Source organism: Aphelocoma coerulescens, chromosome 4A (assembly GCF_041296385.1).
Source record: "Aphelocoma coerulescens isolate FSJ_1873_10779 chromosome 4A, UR_Acoe_1.0, whole genome shotgun sequence".
NCBI classification, from domain to species: Eukaryota; Metazoa; Chordata; class Aves; order Passeriformes; family Corvidae; genus Aphelocoma; species Aphelocoma coerulescens.
Genome location: NC_091018.1, coordinates 4984019 through 5002936, shown reverse-complemented (window position 1 = coordinate 5002936; position 18918 = coordinate 4984019). Strand labels below are relative to the sequence as shown.

At 43.3% G+C, this 18918-nt stretch overlaps 1 long non-coding RNA gene across 1 annotated transcript; it reads right to left on the bottom strand.

Moving 5' to 3' along the window:
• Positions 1-137: 137 nt before the first annotated feature.
• Positions 138-17647, bottom strand: LOC138110327 (uncharacterized). Its single transcript, XR_011150888.1, has 3 exons — positions 17500-17647; positions 4643-4757; positions 138-4261 (listed from the first exon to the last, which is right to left on the bottom strand). It is a non-coding gene; the product is annotated as an uncharacterized lncRNA (long non-coding RNA).
• Between the last annotated feature and the right edge of the window lie 1271 nt (positions 17648-18918).

Below are 18918 nucleotides of genomic sequence, written 5' to 3'. Positions count from 1 at the left end.
TCCTCTGGGGCTTCTGCTCCCCTTCTGCATTAAAAATCAGGGGGGGGAAAAAACAGATTTCTTAATTTTTATCAGAATTTGGATGGAGCAGGACAATGAAGTAGAAAAAAAAGGGATGTGACCCTCATCCCCTACAACCACCACAAGGAACTGCAGCCAGTCAGACATTTTTATTTTATGCCATTTTAAGCCTGGCCTCTCATGTATTTTTGCACTCTAACATCTGATTTCCCAGCACATGACATCAGCAAGAAGTGGAATAGATAAGTATCTTCCACCAAAACATAGTTCAGTGACCTAAATTACATATTCAGCAATGGGAACGCTGCGAGTCCTAAATCTCACCACCATCTCTCTGGGATCAAAGGCTGTTTCTGCTACAGCAGCACTTTTGGGATGAGGAGTGATCCCTTCCTGAACTCAGTCTCTCTCCGCTGCTTCCCAAGATCAGCCATAGCAGCATAATGGGAAAGGCAGCGCACATACAAATAAATTGCACAGAATCCATTAATTAACGTAGGTTACAGGCAAACTTTGGATGTTTTCTTGTGCAAGAGTAACGCAAACATCAGGGCATTATGTTTCTTCTCTGGGTTGGTTCCTTTAGAACTGTAATTAAATCATAAACCACACTTTTGAATATGTATTAATGTATAAATTCACTCCTGATTCATCTGAACCTATATTGCTCACTTCAAAACGTGCAGCATATTATTACAGTTAATCACTTAATTATTAGCTAGTGTTGGGTTTTTCTCCTTTCAAGTCTGAAGATGCAATGCACTAAAAATAACATTTTCAGTGGACGTGAAAGACAAGCTCCTGGCCTCCACTGACACCTCTGATATAAAGACACTGAATTCATCCACCAGGATTTTGGAAACCTTTAGTGCTGTCCCAGCCAACCAGAGGGTTTCTCATCTTTGCAACGTGTCAGAGATACGGGGGGGGGGAGAGGTTGGAGTTGTGTTGCTTAACTCCCCCTGCCCTGGTGATGGGCTTCGTGGATACCCCAGGACAAAAGGCTCCAGACTGACCAAAGGGGGCTTTCCCAGCCCAGCTCTGCAGTTTTTGGGCCACCAGGTCAATAAGACAGACTGAGGAATGTTGGCCACTCCCAACCTTAAGTCACAGACTGATACCAGGCCATGCTCTACAGGCAGACTCAGGGCAAAAGCCTCATCAAGGAAACTGGGTAAGGCAAATTTGGGTTTGTTTTCATTTTAAAGCATATTTGTTTTTAAGATCTTTCTGTTTGTCTCATTGGTTTCATCTTACAGGAAATACTTGGTCAATTAGGAAGTCTCCCATATTTTCATTCAGCCCCAAATTCTCTCCCCTCTCCCCATCCAAATCTGTGGTAATTAATTACACAGTTAAAACCTCAACTGCTCTTCCTTTGCTGGAGCCAGGCAGTGATTCCCACTACCCAGAGCTACTCCTAGACATCACTTCAGTGCCAGCAGCTCCAACCTATTCTTGGCTGGGAATTGCCTTGCCAGGGGAAGCTCCAGTCCCTGCAGCATCCCATCGTCCCTGCCAAAGTAATTGGGGCCAGGCAGGGAGTACCCAGCACTCAGAAACCTGGGACTGCACGTGCCACTGGAAAGAGAAAACAAAGTGTTGCAGCCATTAGTGAGTTGTCATTAATTGTTCTCCCGGTGAAAGAATGAATGAGGAATCTTGGAGGGAAGAATTCCCACCTTCTCCCAGTAATAATTATTTCTGCCAGCCTGACAAGATGTCTCAAACCAGGAAATCCACACAGAAGGGAACACTTCCCTTTTTTATTTGAGTGTTGTTTAGGCTTGGATGGCACTTCAAGCATGTGCTGTGGGTTCAGTGGGAACTGCCAGGAGTTTTATTCCCTGGCAATTATTTCTCATGCACAGCCCTTCTGACTCGGGATAAACAATTGGATAAAGACTCCTCTGCATTATAAAAAGCCCAATTCTCAGCACTGACAGCCCTCAGATCCCTACAAACACCCTGTCCAGTTCAAAACTACCTCAAACTGAACAAGATACAGCAAAATAAGCAGAAATTCCATACAGAGCAGTTTAAGTTTTATAAACAACCACAATTTCTCCTCCTCAGTTTAATACTGAAGGATTTGTAACCCTCATTTTAGGGACAAGATAAAGAGCTTTTTTGGGGTTGGGAGAACCCTTCTCCCAAAGATTTGCAATTATTGTGGTTTATTGGATGGGAATGGTCCAGCTTTTGATAATTTTCTTGGAAGATGCTAATTTACAGATTAGTGCTGTGGCCCCAGCTGACCTCCACATGGGTTTTCCAAGGGCTTTCTCCATCAGCAAAGCACAAAGATCTACATGTGACACTTTATCTGGTTTTTGCTCCAACAAACAGGAAACACCAACTGCAAATAAATGCCAGCAGTAAAAAACTCTGTAAAATACTGGGAAAAGACCTCTCCTCACATAAATATTTCACATTTTAAAAAAAAAATCAAACAGGAGGTGGAACCAATGGGTCAAAAGTGCAAAAATCTCACCTCTGAGCATCTGCTTGAGAAACCCCTGGACTGGGCAAGCAGGGAGATGATGTTTTATTATTTGTGGGCTGCTGTAAGTGGTGTTTCAGGGAGCTGCAGGCCCAAGGAAGGGCATCCAGCATCCGTGTGAAGGACGTGTGTTTACAGCTATATTGAATATTGATCTATGCATACTCCACTGGCAATAAACTTCTTAATATGTACTTGAAAATCCCAACTCATACATCCTTCCCATGAAGGCTCAAGGGCAGGGGGAGGTCTGATTGCTCTGTGTAAGTGAAATTTCTTCGTGTGTCTCTTGAAGGAGTTAAACAGGGTGTGATACATGATCTGCCCTGAGGAGGGGAGAGCCAAGAGCAATTCTGCAGGTTGGTAAAAGCTACAGTAGGAACTATGGTGCATTGCTGAAATTTAAAATGGATTCACAAAAATGTTTTTGAATTCACCACTTATTCTGCAACTGTTTTAACAGCCACTGTGAGAAAAATAATTATTAAAAAAGTCAAGAAACTACCAAAAAATAAAAAAAAAAATCAAGTATTTTGACTTGCAAGTGCATGAAGAGCCCACCACGGCTTTATATTGGTGTACAGGAAGCCTAAAGCAAATCCAAGAGGCTTTAATACCAGCTCTGCCACTACAGTTCAGAAGTTACTGTGTAACCAACTCTTCCTGCCATTCCTTGGCCCTGGGAATCAGCACTAATAAATGTCAAGAACAGGACTGACCAGCTTCCATCTCTTATCAAAGGGCAATGGATGTGGTGCCTTAGGTGTCACTTTGATGCGATTTTTCATCAAAAATAGTAAATTATGTAAAATCGTGTGCAGGTGACTCTTACTGCAGGGGGTTTTACACCTGAAAAGGTTGAAGATATCAAAGTCTTGCAAGTAAATTCAGACATTTGTTTCCATACTGACAAACTCCAACCATATTTTACACTCTTATCCAGTAAAAGAAAGGGGGAACAAAGCTTATTTGCTTTCCAGTCCCCACTGCAGCATTCCTTATAAGTTAATAGCAATTGCATATCCACAAAAGGCAAGTATGACCCCAGGTATGAGACTAACAAGAAAAAAAACCCTTAATTTATTGCATTGCCTCTTTTTCCATGTGGATCTTCCTGGAAACAACATAGAACAGACCAAAATTACTCACACAGAGGCTCTTGCTGACTTTCATTTCAAATTTGACATTATCCTCCTCACCACTGCTTTATCACTAAGTTGCCACAAAATTCATTCAAATTGGTTTCCCAAAACTACTGTAGAAGCTGGGTGTGGGGGAGAGGAGCATCCAGCCAGAGACTCCCCTCTGGCAGTGCCCTGTCCTGTCCTCTTCCCAACTAAATCCACCTCTTACTCTCTGTGCTGCCTCTCTCCTCTCCCCCAAACCAAACCAGGTTCCTGCACCATAGACCAGGAGCTGCACAACCTCCCCAACCCAGATTTAGCATGAGAGGTGCAACCTCCAAGCCAATTTCCAGGCTTCTGGTGACTTTTGAACAAGAAATGGAAATAGGAACAAGCCAGGATGAATTCCGACACATCCGGAGTTCCAGTGAATCCTACGGATGGATTCAACACTTCCTCCACCACTTCTGCTAAACTCTGCAGCTCAGCATTATTGGGAGTTTGTTTCATCTTTCTCAATCACCTCCCAGAGCATTTCCCCTTGACAAGAGCTGAATCCAAGCTTCAGGGTGCAGGATTTGGATGCCTTGGTCCATCACTTTTGGTCAGCATCCTACGAGGCACAGAAATATTGCAGGAAGAGGGGCTGGGACATCCCCAGGAACAATGTGTTCTGATATCCATGGGCATTAACTTTGGCAAAGTTAATATTCCCTGTCTTTCCCAATTTTTATGCTTTCACAGTTTTTCCCTGCCTGTGACACCACTCCCAAATAGACTTGTTGGTGTTTTGGCTCGTGGGCAGTCCCACCTGACACAGCTTGGCACAGCCACAGCAAAGAGTGAAGTTTGTGAAGCACAACGTCAAAAATATGACTTTAGAGGGAACAGAATTTGTTCCTGGGAGTCACACCCTCCTGCCTTTTCTGAGGAGAAAACAGGAGAAAACAAATGCTGGGAAAACATGGAGAAAAACAGGATGCCTAATTCTTGCCTTAAAGCACCGTGTTTAGGTTGAGGTCAGCTCCAGTGGCAGAACACAATGACGGAACAAGTTGACCTTCTCTGGCATAGACATGATTTCTCAAGCAAATTAACCTTTTTCTCACCTACAGACAGAACAACAAAAACAAAACAAACAACCCATAAATCAACCCGTAAACCTGTTATTTTAGAAAAGACAGAGTAGTGAAGTAAATTCTTCCAAAATGCCCTTACATCATTCATAGAGACAGAAAAACAATTACAAAGCAAATCAGATCCTCTCTTTAATTGATTGCACTCAAGTTCTTTCTTCAAGTAGAAATGTTGCCAAAAAAAATAAAGTAAAAATCAACGAGCATTTCAATTCCAGGCATCAGTGAAAGCATAACTGCCACTGGATTGCTTTCCAGCAGTTTATACACTACAGGAAAGATTAAAACAGTCCTTGTTAATCCCTTCCAAAAATGAACTTCGAAATGTTGCCTTGGATTATTACACAAACACAAGAGATCATTAAAAATGCAACATGGAGTTCTGGAGAGGGTCTTGTAGGTGTGTAGTTTTTGCTATTTGGGAGCTTAAAACGTCTCTTTTATCAAGAAGAGGGACAGAAGGGTTAAAGGAAAGCAGCAGGTTTGAAAAAAAACAACCAAAATCCTCTTGTCACATCTGTCATCAACCCTGGCCATGCCCTACTGACACAGAGCTTCAGCAGGAGCTGGAATGATCCTCTTCCATGGTGGTGACAGCTCTGGAAGCCAGGTAGACCTGGGCTAAATGAAGCAAAACCAAATTAAAGCCATGAGAAGCCTGTTTTTTCCACATTTAGCATTAAAAGCAAGGTCAACCCACGCTGATGGGGAGTGTTGCACTTGTTCAGTTATTAATGATGCATGAATTCAAAGTTTTTGCCCTAAAGCTTTAGTTTGGTGACTCCAGCTTTCAGCTGTCACTGCCCCAGCACATCAGTCCAAACACCATTGAAAATATCTTCACACATCCCCTGAAAAAGTGTCATACTTGGACCTACACATACTTGGACCTACTGCAGATTTTCCTGGGAAAAACCTTCACTCCTTAATGCAAACTCCACCTGTCACAGCACCTGCCCTGTGCTGGAAAGGCACGAAGATGAATTGCCCTGATTTTGGAGCTTATAACAGTGCAGTGCCACTGTGGTCACCTTCTAGGAGTGCCAGAGTTCAGCAATGGGGAAGAAAGAAATTGGATTGAAGTCAGAATTCTTCATCATTTGAGATCCTAGGAGTGTAAAAAGTTACAGCAACTTGCATCCTTAATTAGGGGTGTTTCTCTGGGAAGGCTGACATTCCCATCCCTCTGGCTGGGGGGATACAGCTCTGGTGCCCAGAAAAGCAGCTCCTGACAAAACCAGTGCTTCCCCTCTTGGCCCTTCACAGCAAGTCAAAATAAAATTCTTATAATGACCTGTCCAGTCTCTTCCCATAACTTGCTCAAGAATTTGTTTTCATTTATGAATCCCTCTTTTTCCCAGGTGGGGCTTCTGGCCCCTTGTCTCACCCAAAACATTTCCAATTCTCTTGGCTTCTGCCTTGGACTTCTTGCTCTTATCTTCCAATTGAAACAAGGCAGGGATCTGGATTGAAACCCTTTTGAATCACCTGACACAAAGTGGTCTAATGGAAGATGCAGCCAAACCCAGGAATACTTTTCCTGTGTCAAGTCTCCCATTGCAGCTCACAGGGCACTTTGGCCAAGCTGGGTGTTGAACTAATGACTGAACAAATTCCTGGGCAAAAGCCACCAGAAAGTGCTAATCCTTCTCCTGGAGAAAGTTTATCATGCTGGGGTTAGGTTACAGCCATGGCAGAGAGACCAGATAAATCCTTTTAAATTATATTCCACTAAATGATTATCCATTAAGTGGAAGAGGTATCTTCTGCACTAAAAGCTTTGCTACTCAATAGAACTAATGACAAATTAAAGCTGACCGTGTAAATAAGCAAGATGGGAGCTGATCTGATTTTGCACTTTACTGAAAAAAGTGACAGATTAATCAATTCAAATTCACTACAGAAATATTTATTGTGAGACCCAACAGTTACAATTAGAGCTTTCTCCCTCTCCAAACAAACACTTACTTGTGGAGAATACTTTTCCAGTTTGAACGGAAAGCACGGGTTCTGAGTGCAAGTTTCCGCTTGAGATTAAATACCAAATAAATAAAAAGAGATTTAAGTTGCTTTCATTTAACACAAGAAACATTCCTTCTTATTTTTGTCAGCTGCCTTTCTGGGAAAAAAGGCAGTAGGTGGAAGACAGAAAAAGCAATGAAGGTAAAGACATGTTTTCATGTTGCACTTTATAAAAATTTAACTACACCCAGATATATCTTTTACTGTGCTTGAAAGAATTTCTGAAAAGCACTTGGCATTTCAATTGTATTTTCCAAAATACATGCACTCAATTTATGATAAACAAATGTATGTGATCATTCAACGGAGAGGGAAAAAAAAGAACATTACATGATAAAAAGCTTAATAAGCCATGACATTGATGAGGTCAATTAAAGTCAGTATTAAATGTGTTAAATACATATAATATGAGAACTAGATAAATATATGGAAGAACAAGACAAACACTCAGGTCTCCACTCTGATAAATTCCCAATGCACATAAAATTCAATGTGGGTATAAAGAAGTGCTTTTAATGGAAATAACCACCAGGAGTTTCCTGAAAATAGTTTTTCAGGTCTAGAAAAGTCCAGGGCTCATCCAGAGTGTTTCAAGACTTGTGCTGATTAACATGAAGGCTTTGTGCTTAGCAATCCAAGTTGGTTCTTTTTTAATGAAATGTATGGAAGTGTCAGAACTGCAGCACTTGAGACCCACATCCCACTTGCTCAAAATCAGGCAGATGCTGAAACATTCAGCTGAGACCACATTAAGGGGAAAAAAAGTCTGGAGAGGGAGAGAGGATTGTGAGCAACACCTGGGGATTTGGGGAAAAATTATTTCTTTACTGTGCAGGGGGTCCCAACACATTTTTTCATCATCTGAAGTATGTCTGGGAAGAAGGTGGCTTTTTATAAGGAATAATTCCTGAGCAAGGCTCCTGCACCAGCAATTATGAGTGGATGCGAGTGTGGGGGAGACTCTGGGCTCAGCCCTTAAGGATTTCACCAGGATTAATGTTCAACCAGAAGTTAGAAAACAAGTAGATTAGATTTTAGCAGAGCAAAGTTGGGAGAGTAAGTGCGGGGTGAAATTCAACATGATAAAGCTGGGGAGAGAAAGGACACAGAGGAAATAGAAAGTGTTCAAAGATAAATTAATGTATGCCCGGGGGTTGTGTGTGCCACCTCCCAGTAATTGCACAGGGAATGTTCAAGTTGGGTTGGTTTTTTTTTTTTCCCCTGTAAAGCCAGTGTGAAGGAACATCAAAATGTAAAAGTAATCAACAGTGGAAGAAAAGGCAGACACGAGTTATAAAACATCAAATACAGAGCAGGGTTGGAACAATTGCATAATGAAGTTGAGAGCATAAAAAGCGATAAGAAAAGCAAAGGCAGTGAATGAAAAGAAACTTTACAGGGAGGTAAAATAAAATTAGAATAGTTTTCAGGTCCAGGGAGGAAACAGGAGGCTGGAAAAGCAGCCCAGGTATCTGCCAGTCAGGACAAGGTGCTACCCAAAGAAGTGACAGTGCTCAAAGCCTAAAATATTGCTGTGTGATTGGGAAAGTGACTAAAATTTAAACCATCTCACAGAAGGTGGCATGGAAGAAATTAATCCAAAAGAATTTTCTGTCCTTTGAACCACCAAGGCAGCCTGATGAGGGCTCCTGGGTGAACACCAGAACAAGCTGACCCAGTCCTGAGGATTGGGGGATGGAAAACACAACCCATGGACAAGGTCTCCCAACCTGGATGAGCCCAGGAATCCACCACCATCCCTCAGAGCTCTGCCAGGATCCAGACTTCCTGTGCCAAGTCCTCTCCTCAGAGAGTCTTTACATGGAACAGGTCCCACAGAAACAGCCTCAGAAAGGACACAAGAAATATCATTAACTTTGAAGAAAGAAGCTGGAATTTGGCTGCCTTGATAATTATCAATCCCAGCTGGAAGGAACAGAGTTTGCACTTCGCTCTGAAGTCATCGAGTTCCTCCCTCATGGAAGGGTTTCCAGTTCCTGGACTAATTCATGTGACCTCCCAGGTCAGGTAGACCTTTCCTGTGTCCCAGGGATGTAATAAGGTCACTACAGGTTCTGGCCATATTTTCCTCCTCAGGCCTTCCCAAGGCAGAGCTCCCCTCCTCCCCAGGGCCAGATGGAGCTTCCCAAGGACATGGAGGAGTCTGCACAAGTTCTACCCCCAAACCAGCCAAGGGCAGCTGTTCTGCAGCCCCACATCAAAGGGGACCTGAGCTGCACCCCAATCACTTTGGGGTTGGGGGTGTCTTGTGTTCTCTGTTGATAACAGAACATCCTTTAGCTCCACACTATTTTCAGCACCAGAGCCTGAAGGACACATTCTCCCTGAATTTAAGATGCTGTTTCAACTTCCTCTCCATGTAATCTATTAAAGTAAGAGTTTACACTGAAATCCTCACAAGAAGCAGGGACTGAGTCATGGGGACTAAAACACCAATGACAGATCCAGAAGTCAACCAGGGACAAATGCTTCAGCCAGGCTCCCTCCACAGATCAACCTTTCTGCCCATCTAAAACAAGTATTAATGGGTTTATACTCTTCTTGGTAATTAAAGCACCATCAGGAGATGGAAAGCAGAAACAGGACAGAAGAGGGAGGTTTTATAGAATCCCAGGAGGGTTTGGGTGGGGAGGGACCCTGAAGCTCATCCCATTCCACCCCCTGCCGTGGGTGGCAACACCTTCCACTATCCCAGGTTGCTCCAAGATCCATCCAACCTGGCCTTGGACACTTTCAGGGATCCAGGGGCAGCCACAACTTTTCTGTGTTCACTGTGCTGCTTATTCGACTTACAGGTGCTGTTCAGCCTCTCCTGCTTAGATACAAAACGCTGTTCCCTTTCCTATGGGGGCACAAGGACAGTTTAGTCCTTGAGAGCACATGGGTTTACATTTTACATGTCAAAGAAACACAGTAGCCCCAGATATGATTCAAACACTCCCCAAGGCAGTTCTCTGAATATCCTTATCCCTCCCCCTCTGCAGGCTGCACAGTGCCAGGCATTGCAGGGAGGGATGCTGAGCTGATTCCCGTGCTTATTCCCGAGCACGGTGTCTGCCACATGGCTCTGCCACCAGGAAATAGCAGGACACCAAACTAACCAGAATCTGTGTTTCTCAAGTTGTCTCTGTCGTACTTTGAGCCTCAAAGTCTTTTTAAAAATTAGAGAAACACCCTTCAGTGTGTTGGTTTTAAAGTATTTCAGTGACTAAAGAGAACCAGGAGGAAGCTGCAGATATTTTGTGCCATATGAATATTTCTTTGAAGCTGTAAATAAACAGCAGCTCTTTTACCTCATATGATTTCCCAAAGGAAAAAAAAAGAAGTAACTACCTGGTCCAAGAGCTCTGCCTCTCCCTTTCTGCTGCCACTAGAGGGAGAAACCTATTCCTGGGATCTCATGGCTTCTGGGCTGTTTTTTGGAATAGAATCGGAATTATTCCCGTTACAGGGAAAGACGTTTGTGCCCCTGTGATAAGCAGGGATAAGGCAAAGGGAGAGCCTCTAAAATGAAGTGCGATAAACATTTCCTCCCCCCACCCTCAAATAAACTCCAACTACAATCCTCAAACCTTGTGAATTTAAACACTGCTGCAATTGTTCTTCTTTGTTGGAATACAAATCCTTCCACTGTGTTTACTCCCGTTGCATCCAGGGCAGAGGAGGCCAAACAGGAAGAAAGCAGAATACTGCGTTCCTATCAATATAGGAACAAAGGATGTTTTCTAGTGGCTTGAACTAATTCTGATTGAAAAACCATAAAATTTTCTATTAGCTGTAAGGAACAGTGGAAATTCATTGTGGACAGGAAAAGATCCTAAAGTAGCATTTAAATTAACTAAAAATCCTAGAATTCTGGATTTGCACTTCTTTTTCTTGTCCTAATTCAACTTAAAGGATCATACTGATGAATAATTCTTATGTCACTATATTTGAAAGGTTTGAACCAATAATGATTGCTTTGGGTAAGTGTTTATAGCAGTGGCAAGGTCATTTCACTGCTATGGAAGAGATTGCAAATCAGCCTCAAATGTGGGTGCAAAAAACTTCAGCACTTTCCCTAAATATGAAATGTCTCCGTCTCAGACATGCAGAGTTACCCCCAAAATGTGCTTTCAAACCCAGGCTGCTGGTGGCCAACAATGTGCAACTAGACCTGGCTTTGTGACACAGACCCTGATGAACATGACCCACTTAGAGGGTGAAAAAGTCATTTTTCCAGACAATGAGGCACTTTGCAGGCTCCAGGCTTGGCCACATCTCTTCTGGGATACTCATTGTTGTTCTCTCCAAAAAAGAGCAGCAACACTGATCCTTAAGGTCATCAACGATGAAACTTTGCCGACCTTAGTCTTAACAGCAGGTGCAAACATCACCATATTTCTAGAGGAAAATATATCCCAAATCATTCCTTCCTGTCCTTTAATGGGTCTGAAAAGGGACTAAATCCACCCAAAAAAACCTTCTCATGGTTCATCTGTCCCAACCTGCTACTGCAGTGGCCAAGGTTAGCAAGTTATCCCTCCTACATCCACTGTGTTTTCCCCCAAATATATCAGTGTATCCTGTCTATGGTTTAACTGGAAGAATACCAGTCCCCACCTGCTCTTTTGTCACTGCCCTACAGCCTGGATACAATTATCTTAGATATTGTTCCTCACCAACACAGCCTGAATTCTGCCTCTCCTCATCATGCACTAAACAGGAAAACTAGTTATTCCAAATGTAATCCCAATTCTCTGACAATTAATAAGGACATTTTTAAAAAGCAGGATGAGCAAAGCAACAGAAGGCTCCCAGGCTCAGTGCAGGGGCTGCCACCGAGGCTTGGAAAGAGGCACTCACTCATCAGCCGAAAACCTGGGGAGCCAAAGCTTCAACTACAACAAGCTTTTCTTTTCCTGGTGCTTTACTTGATGTTTTTTCAGACCAGCTGCAGTACTTCCCTCACTGAATGGGAGGTCACTTCAGCACTGTTTCTGTAAAAGAGGCTGGAATCTAAAATCGGTGTTAAAAGTTCAAACTCATGACCCATCCCATCGACAGTATTTTGTTGTCATTGTGAGAGTGACAGGGTTTGGGATTTAAAAACTGCAGCTATATTTGTATGATTCAAGTGATTTTCTTCTCCTGTGATGATTTCATAGCAGAAAGCTTAAGACAACATTCCAGATTTTCCACCCTTTGGTGTGCATGTGTCTATGTACACGCACACATATATAGAAAATAGAAAACATTCCCCAGTAAGTTTTCCTTTCTGAAAGGATTTTCAGCAGCCTTGCAGAGTAACAGCATATGCAATATGTGTGTCACTCAAACATTTCCCTTAGCTGCAAAGTTTGTGTCAAAATCTGTTCTGAAACAACTCCACAACGTGCACTTCATATAACCCTGAGCTGCAGGTTAGGCTCCACTTTAAGTATGAAATATTAAGTGAGCTCATAATAGCTAAATCACTCCATTGTCATTCCAGCACTAACCCAGGTTGGCAGAGCTCACGCTCCATGATGTCACCATTTCTACCTTGCTGCAGTTGCCAGCAGAGCCCAGTTTGCATAAATTAGCTTTGATCGATGAAAAGTGTTAACATCTTTTATTTTTACCTTGGAGCACACTTGGAATGATCCTTTTTAGTGTTTTAAAAATGCATATGGGTGGCTTAAGTGCCAGGTTAGAACACACTGCGGTGCCAACCACATGAGGATGGTCAGTGGCAACCACAGGAGGATGGTCAGTGATAGCCACAGGAGAATGGTCAGTGCACTGGAAACTGGAGGGACTGGGGACAACAAACACCTCAGACCATCAGGAACACCTTGATAACATCCAAAAAGCCACCTTCCAATTTTCAGGTTGGAAAGACTTTCAAAGCCAGCCCTGAAATAGCAAGGACAGCTGTAGGATGGATTTCACCATCCCTCCACACATTAAACCCCATCCCACTTTGCATCAACTCCCACTGAAATAAATAACTCAAGAACTACGCAACATAAATAACAGCAGAATGGTTCAGGAAAAAAAAAAAAATCATCTCTCCATCTTCTAAAAATAGCTTCCTTTTGGCTACGCTGCTCCTTTATGTCTTTCCTTGAGAAAGCAGGGATGAACTGAATACTGATTGGCATTCACTGGCAGAGGCAGCCTCAGGAGCAGCATTAGAGGCACATTTGTCCCCCAGCCTGCTGATTTTCTAGAAGGAGAGGGTATTTTCCATCTCCTTTTTCCCGACGTTGGCTTTGTGGCTGCCCTTTCCCTGCTCCTCTTCATCCATGTGGCTCTCGAGGCTGGCTGTGCCAAAGATGTGCCATGGAGTGGCTGAGATTCTGAGCTCCCACACCACATCCAGCACGGCCCCAAAACTCCCTCTGGGCTTGCAGGGAAGTCTCAGAAGGCCCTACAGACACACATGGAAGTGCAGATTTATCCATCCAGCCTTCCACAGCCCTTCCCTGGCCATCTCTTATCATCGATTCTTATGTTCACAAATGTAGTGGTTAAACCGTGACCAGGGTTAAGCTGAGGACTCCCATCCTTGCTCTTTTCAATTTCCAAATCCTCATGGATCAAGTGAAATCTCCCTCACATCAGCAAGTTTAAGCTTGATCACACTAGGTTCACACAAATCATGCAATCACAGAATGGTTTGGGTTGGAAGGGATTTTCAACACCAGCTAATCCACCCCCTGCCATGGGCAGGGACACCTTCCACTAGCCCAGGCTGCTCCAAGCCCTGTCTAGCCTGGCCTTGGACACTCCCAGGGATCCAGGGGCAGCCACAGCCTCTCTGGGCACCCTGTGCCAGGCCTTACCACCCTCAAAATAAGCTCTACTCCTCTGCTCCAAGATCTTTGCCCCAAAGCAGAAGAGACTGTAAAGGAATTTTTCATTTTTCTATTTTTTACTATGTACCTGGTTGCAAGGGTATTTTTGGAAGGAGAAATCACCATCCTCTCCCTCCCTGGACTGAAGCCACAGAGACCTGGGGTGCTGTTGGGACTTCACCCAGAGGCTGTGAGCAGATGGAAGGTTTGTTTTCCATCTAACCCCTCAAGCTCCTCTGAAGGAAGAGCTTGGGCACCCAGAATTCCTTATTTTCCCACATTGCTGTATTTTTGAAATTCCCTGAAACACCTTGAAACGAAGGGGAAATACCTGTGCTGCTGGTGTTTGAGCTTTATGGGCTGAGGGGAGCAATGGGAGTCACACACACACTTACAGCCCAATAAATGGAGAAGAGGTCAAATCAAAGACTATCCCCATCTGAGGTTTATTTCGGGACCCCTTCTCCAGCACTACGAGGGGAGCCCCAGCCCTTTCAGACACAAGCTGTTCCTGCTATTGCTGGCTTTGGACAAAAAGCACACTGCTGCTAACCTCTTACATAAAGTGAGCAGACAAACAGCTGAATTGCTGACCCCGTGTGGCCTTTCCCCCAGGATTTGCGGGTTTGCACAAAGAAGCCAACGTTTTACATGCAGCCCTCGATGGAGTTTGGAATTGTGCAGAAACCCTGTTTGGAGTGCACACTCTTAACCCAACTGTTTGTGTACGATGTTCCTCCGCTCTGATGCCAAACACTGTAGGTCTCTGGGTTATTTTTTCTATTTTTGTTTTATTTTTTTTAAAGCTGCTGGGTCATACACAACTTTGAGTGCCTGCATATACCTCCACTGCCATTAGTATTGCAATATAATGAAAGTCAGGGATGCTTTTTTCCCTAGGATCTATCCTTTTTTTTCGGCTGAGCACTCAGAGTTTGCTAGATACGAGCTCCAAAATTATTAAACACTCCTTGGCTCAGAGTTTTCTGTGCGGGCAGAGATATATATCAGGTTTATTTTGTGAGTGGGAGATACTTAGCAAGAGCAGTTGACTCAGTCTGCGTTTTGAGTAAACAATTCTCTTCATCTTTACTTGCAAATTGATTGATTTAAGATTTTTGGAGGCTTTTGCCAATTGGTAACAGATATAAAACATTCATAAGGAAGTGCCACTTCCCTTTGAGTGGGGAAAAAACCTCAGGCACAAGGTGCCAGCAGCTCCTTTCATTGAGCCAGAGGCTGCACTGACTTCCCCTGCCCAGCATATCCCAGTGCCTCCAGCACTGCCCCCATTAGATCCATGAAAACCACTCGAGCACGCCGGGAGAAGCCTGTGCTGCAGCAGGGGAGTTCAAGGACCACACACTCCTGCTCCCAACGCTCTGGATGTTTAAATCATCCCCGAGTAATCAAGTCTCACACCTCGGAGGATGAGAAAGTGCAAGTGATCCGAGAGCCCAAGTGGTGGATTACACAAGGCGAGGATGAAAGCACAAAGCACCACAATGCCCGAATTCAACAACAACAAAACAGCATTGAGGCATCACAGCACAAAAATCCCCATTGTACGTTTGATTTCCAGCCATCCCAGCTCCGAGCTGCTAAAAACTACAGGGTATACCATTGCCTCCTCCCCAGCTATCCCAAACCCAACCTTGGCATTTTTGTTTTAATTCAAAGACACATTGATTGTTGTAAAGGCACAAAGTATTACCTGGAATAACACTTCAAATGCAAATTAAGGGCTGTGTAAAATTATTGTAGTGCAAGAGTACCATGGTTTATTAACAGCAGATTTGCAAGGTTAATTTTCAATTATGTATTTCTTATTAGTTTTCTAGCTGTCTTGCTATTATTAAATTTAAAGAGGAAGATACTTTCAATGTGTCCAGCTTCTGTGGCGTTATTACTGATAATTATTCCTATTTTCCAATTTGTGTTAGTCTCATGTCTTGCAAAATTTGTAATTAATGAGCAAATAATTATAGCAGCACTTACTAGAGCTGCTTTAGTTAAAGCTGTGTCAGCTTTTGTATTAGGATCCCCATTTTTCAAGGGTTTATAACTCAAGCATAAAAATTCATTCTGGGCAGAGCCTTGTCATAAGAGCTGTCTGCTGAGCATGAACTTTTGTTTTTAAATATTTCTTAGCAGCATTGTTTTGGTCTTTTTTCTTAAAGTTATGGACATTTTAACATAGCTTAAAGCTTCCAAGGGCACTAAGTTTACAGCACTCAGTTTTTCTATGCTCCAACATCTCAGAAATAAAGACATTTTATTTTAAGGTGAAGGCATTCACCTTTACAAATAGGAAACAAGATGCCTCAGCATCTCCAAAGCCCAAGATTGGGTTTTTAATGCCTGGTGGTCATTAGCTTTAGAAAACAGACACAGAAGAGAGCTTGACATTGGGGGATGTTTGCGCTGATCCCACCCAGCTAAAGCATTCAGGCACTGCCTCAATTAAGGCACACGAGTGGTCCTTGGGAGTCAACAGGGCTGGCCAGGCTCTCTGGGATGCCCAAACCATTCACTGCCCAATTCAGCAGAACAAAGCTCTGCTTTTGACAGGAGTTTTCAGCTGTCCCCACGCCTGGGAGCACTGAGCACCACAGGGATCACTCCTTCAGGATGCTGAGGGCCCACAGGGCTTAAACAGCTCAGCACCTTCTCAATGAGGTGCTCAGAATCCCACAGGGGCCTGGCTGGTGCCAGTTTAAAATTTAGCACAAAACCAGTGTGGTTTTTTGTGTGGAAGAGGAAACCCCAAGGGAAAAGCAGCAGATCCCAACACACCAGGTTTGCTGGACAAACTTTGCCACAAAATAAAATTGGAAAGTGACAGCTCTAGAACAAACATTCTGCAAACTTTGGGCCCTACAGGAGAGCCTGTCACAGCTGCTGCCTCCAAGAATTCCATGTGGTCACTCATCCAAAAACATGGGACACATCCCTTCATCTCTCCTGGTCTTCTGCACCCCTTCTTCTGCAAAGGGTCTTGGAGCAGTCACCCAGCTCCTGGAGAGCCACCATTAGAATCCTGGAATCATTAGGGTTGGAAAAGACCTCCAAAATCATCAAGTCACTCTTTGGAGTGTTTGACCTTTACACCAAGCTTAATACTGACCCTGTTTGACCTTAATGCTGAGCTTAATTAAAGCAAGATCACCATAACTCAGCAAACAGGGAATAGCAGCAGGGCAGCAGTGCTGTGAATACCAGCTTTAGTACTTTCTACTTTGAAGAGCAAGGTGGATTTAGACTCTTCTAGTGATGCCTTTTCCTGGTTTTAAAATCAAGAGTCAAACATGGTTAGAAGGGAAAAAGGGATTTTACCTTGGTATTTGTTTTAAGGATTCTTAGGTGCACATGTCCAGGTGGAATGCACCTCTATGCACACCACAATGCACACCCCCAACAGATCAGGTATAACATTAGAGGTGTTACTAATTAGCAGATCTCTCAAAGATTCCCCAATGAGAGGCTCAAGTGAGCCCCCCTCCCCAAGGAACCTTCCCCTGGATGGTTCTATCTTGGTTTACAGAATGTGTTCTGGAGAGGACCTTGGGCTCTGGGACACACTGATCCCTAACTACAAAGCTTCCAAAATGTTTAGTCTCTTACCTTGACAAATAAGTCCAAGAATGTAGGCAAAAAGCAGTTGTAAAAAGGTATAACCACTAAGAATACAGAAGTTGTAAAAAGGTATAACAGGGGCATAAAAGAAAAGGCAAAAAACTCTTCATAGCATCACCAGCAGCAAACAAACAGCAAAAATGCCCAGCAAAACCTCTCTTTTACTGGAAAACATGGTCAGAGATGAGATAAAACCATAGAATGATGGGACCTACCTGCATCAGCCAGAGCAAGTCATGGAATGCAAGGTTTGAGCTCTTGAAAATCCCAGTAACTTATTTCTTAAACCTCTTCATCAGAAAAGGAGTCTGGGCATTCCCTGCACCTTCTATTTACCCTTCTGTGACTACCATCAGCTGAGGTTTTCCACACCCTCATTTGGGATAATTATCTCCTCGTGTTTGAGCTAATTGCTGATGAGGGGGACCCAGTTTTTAATCTGTTGGTTAATCCAGATCCGTGGCATTTGGAACCTTTTACTGGCCAAGGCATTCCAATGATTGAGAGACCCCAATATCCCTCTTCCCTGGTGCCACTCTCATGGCTAAACCATATTTTTAAAGCCTGCTCATACTAGCAACCCCCCAGTCATTTACAAACCCCTCTGTGTTACAAGAATTCTGGTATCTTTATTTTACAAATCTGCAGAGCCTGGTCCAAATATGGGTGATAAATATATTGTATAAATAATATAATAAATATTATAAACCCCTGCCATCTAAACCAACTGCTCCCCCTCATCTTAGGGGCCTGTTTATCTTGCAGGTAAGTATTTTCCCTAACTAACCTGTGTTATGAGTTTCCCCTGGTTCAGACTAGTCTGCAAAATCATGGAAATCTCTATGTGCTGATATTCCCTGGTTTCTGATGGCCTCCCATTTTGGCTGTAACCATGGTGCTACTGGATTTATCATGGCTGCATGGCACAATGTGTATCTCATTATTCTCTCCTGGCAGCTTTGTATGGCTTTTATTTAGCTGTAAAAATAATTTCCATTTCTTGAGCATCTGAATTAAAGATAGAATAGAAATATGACATCGAGAGCTGGAGATTTTATGCAAATTTATTTATAAATATAAATCACATTTAGAATGCAAAATTACACAAATGTCTTCTACAGATTGCCCATCTCTTAAAGAAATGATTTCTTTACTTTTTTAAGGCTAATGCCTTAACATGTTATCCATGTATTTGCAATGGGAATGGAAACTCGGTAGAAAGTCCCAAGTGAAATTTGGGAACCCAATGGGATCAGTTATGTGATGAGGAATTTTTCCAGTTCTACATCAGTGGCTTGACATCGCTCCACGTCACCAGCCCGTGTCACACTGGGATGGAATTCCAGCTCTGCTGAAGTCACTGACAGATTCCTGGCTGGATTTACCGGGACCACGATGCTCCAACGTGCCAAGGGATGCCCAGGAAGAGCAGTGACATCACGAGTCCACCCCACAGTGCTCCTGTGCCCACACCACACCCCCCAAGTGCCTGTGCTAGAACTTGTGTTACTCAAATATTCCAGCATAACATTCCTGGGAAAACCCAGCTCCTTGCATCTAATTCCAACACTCCCAAGCATTGTAAATTCAGGTGTTTTTCCTGTCTTTTGGGATTTCAGAATGGTATAAACTTA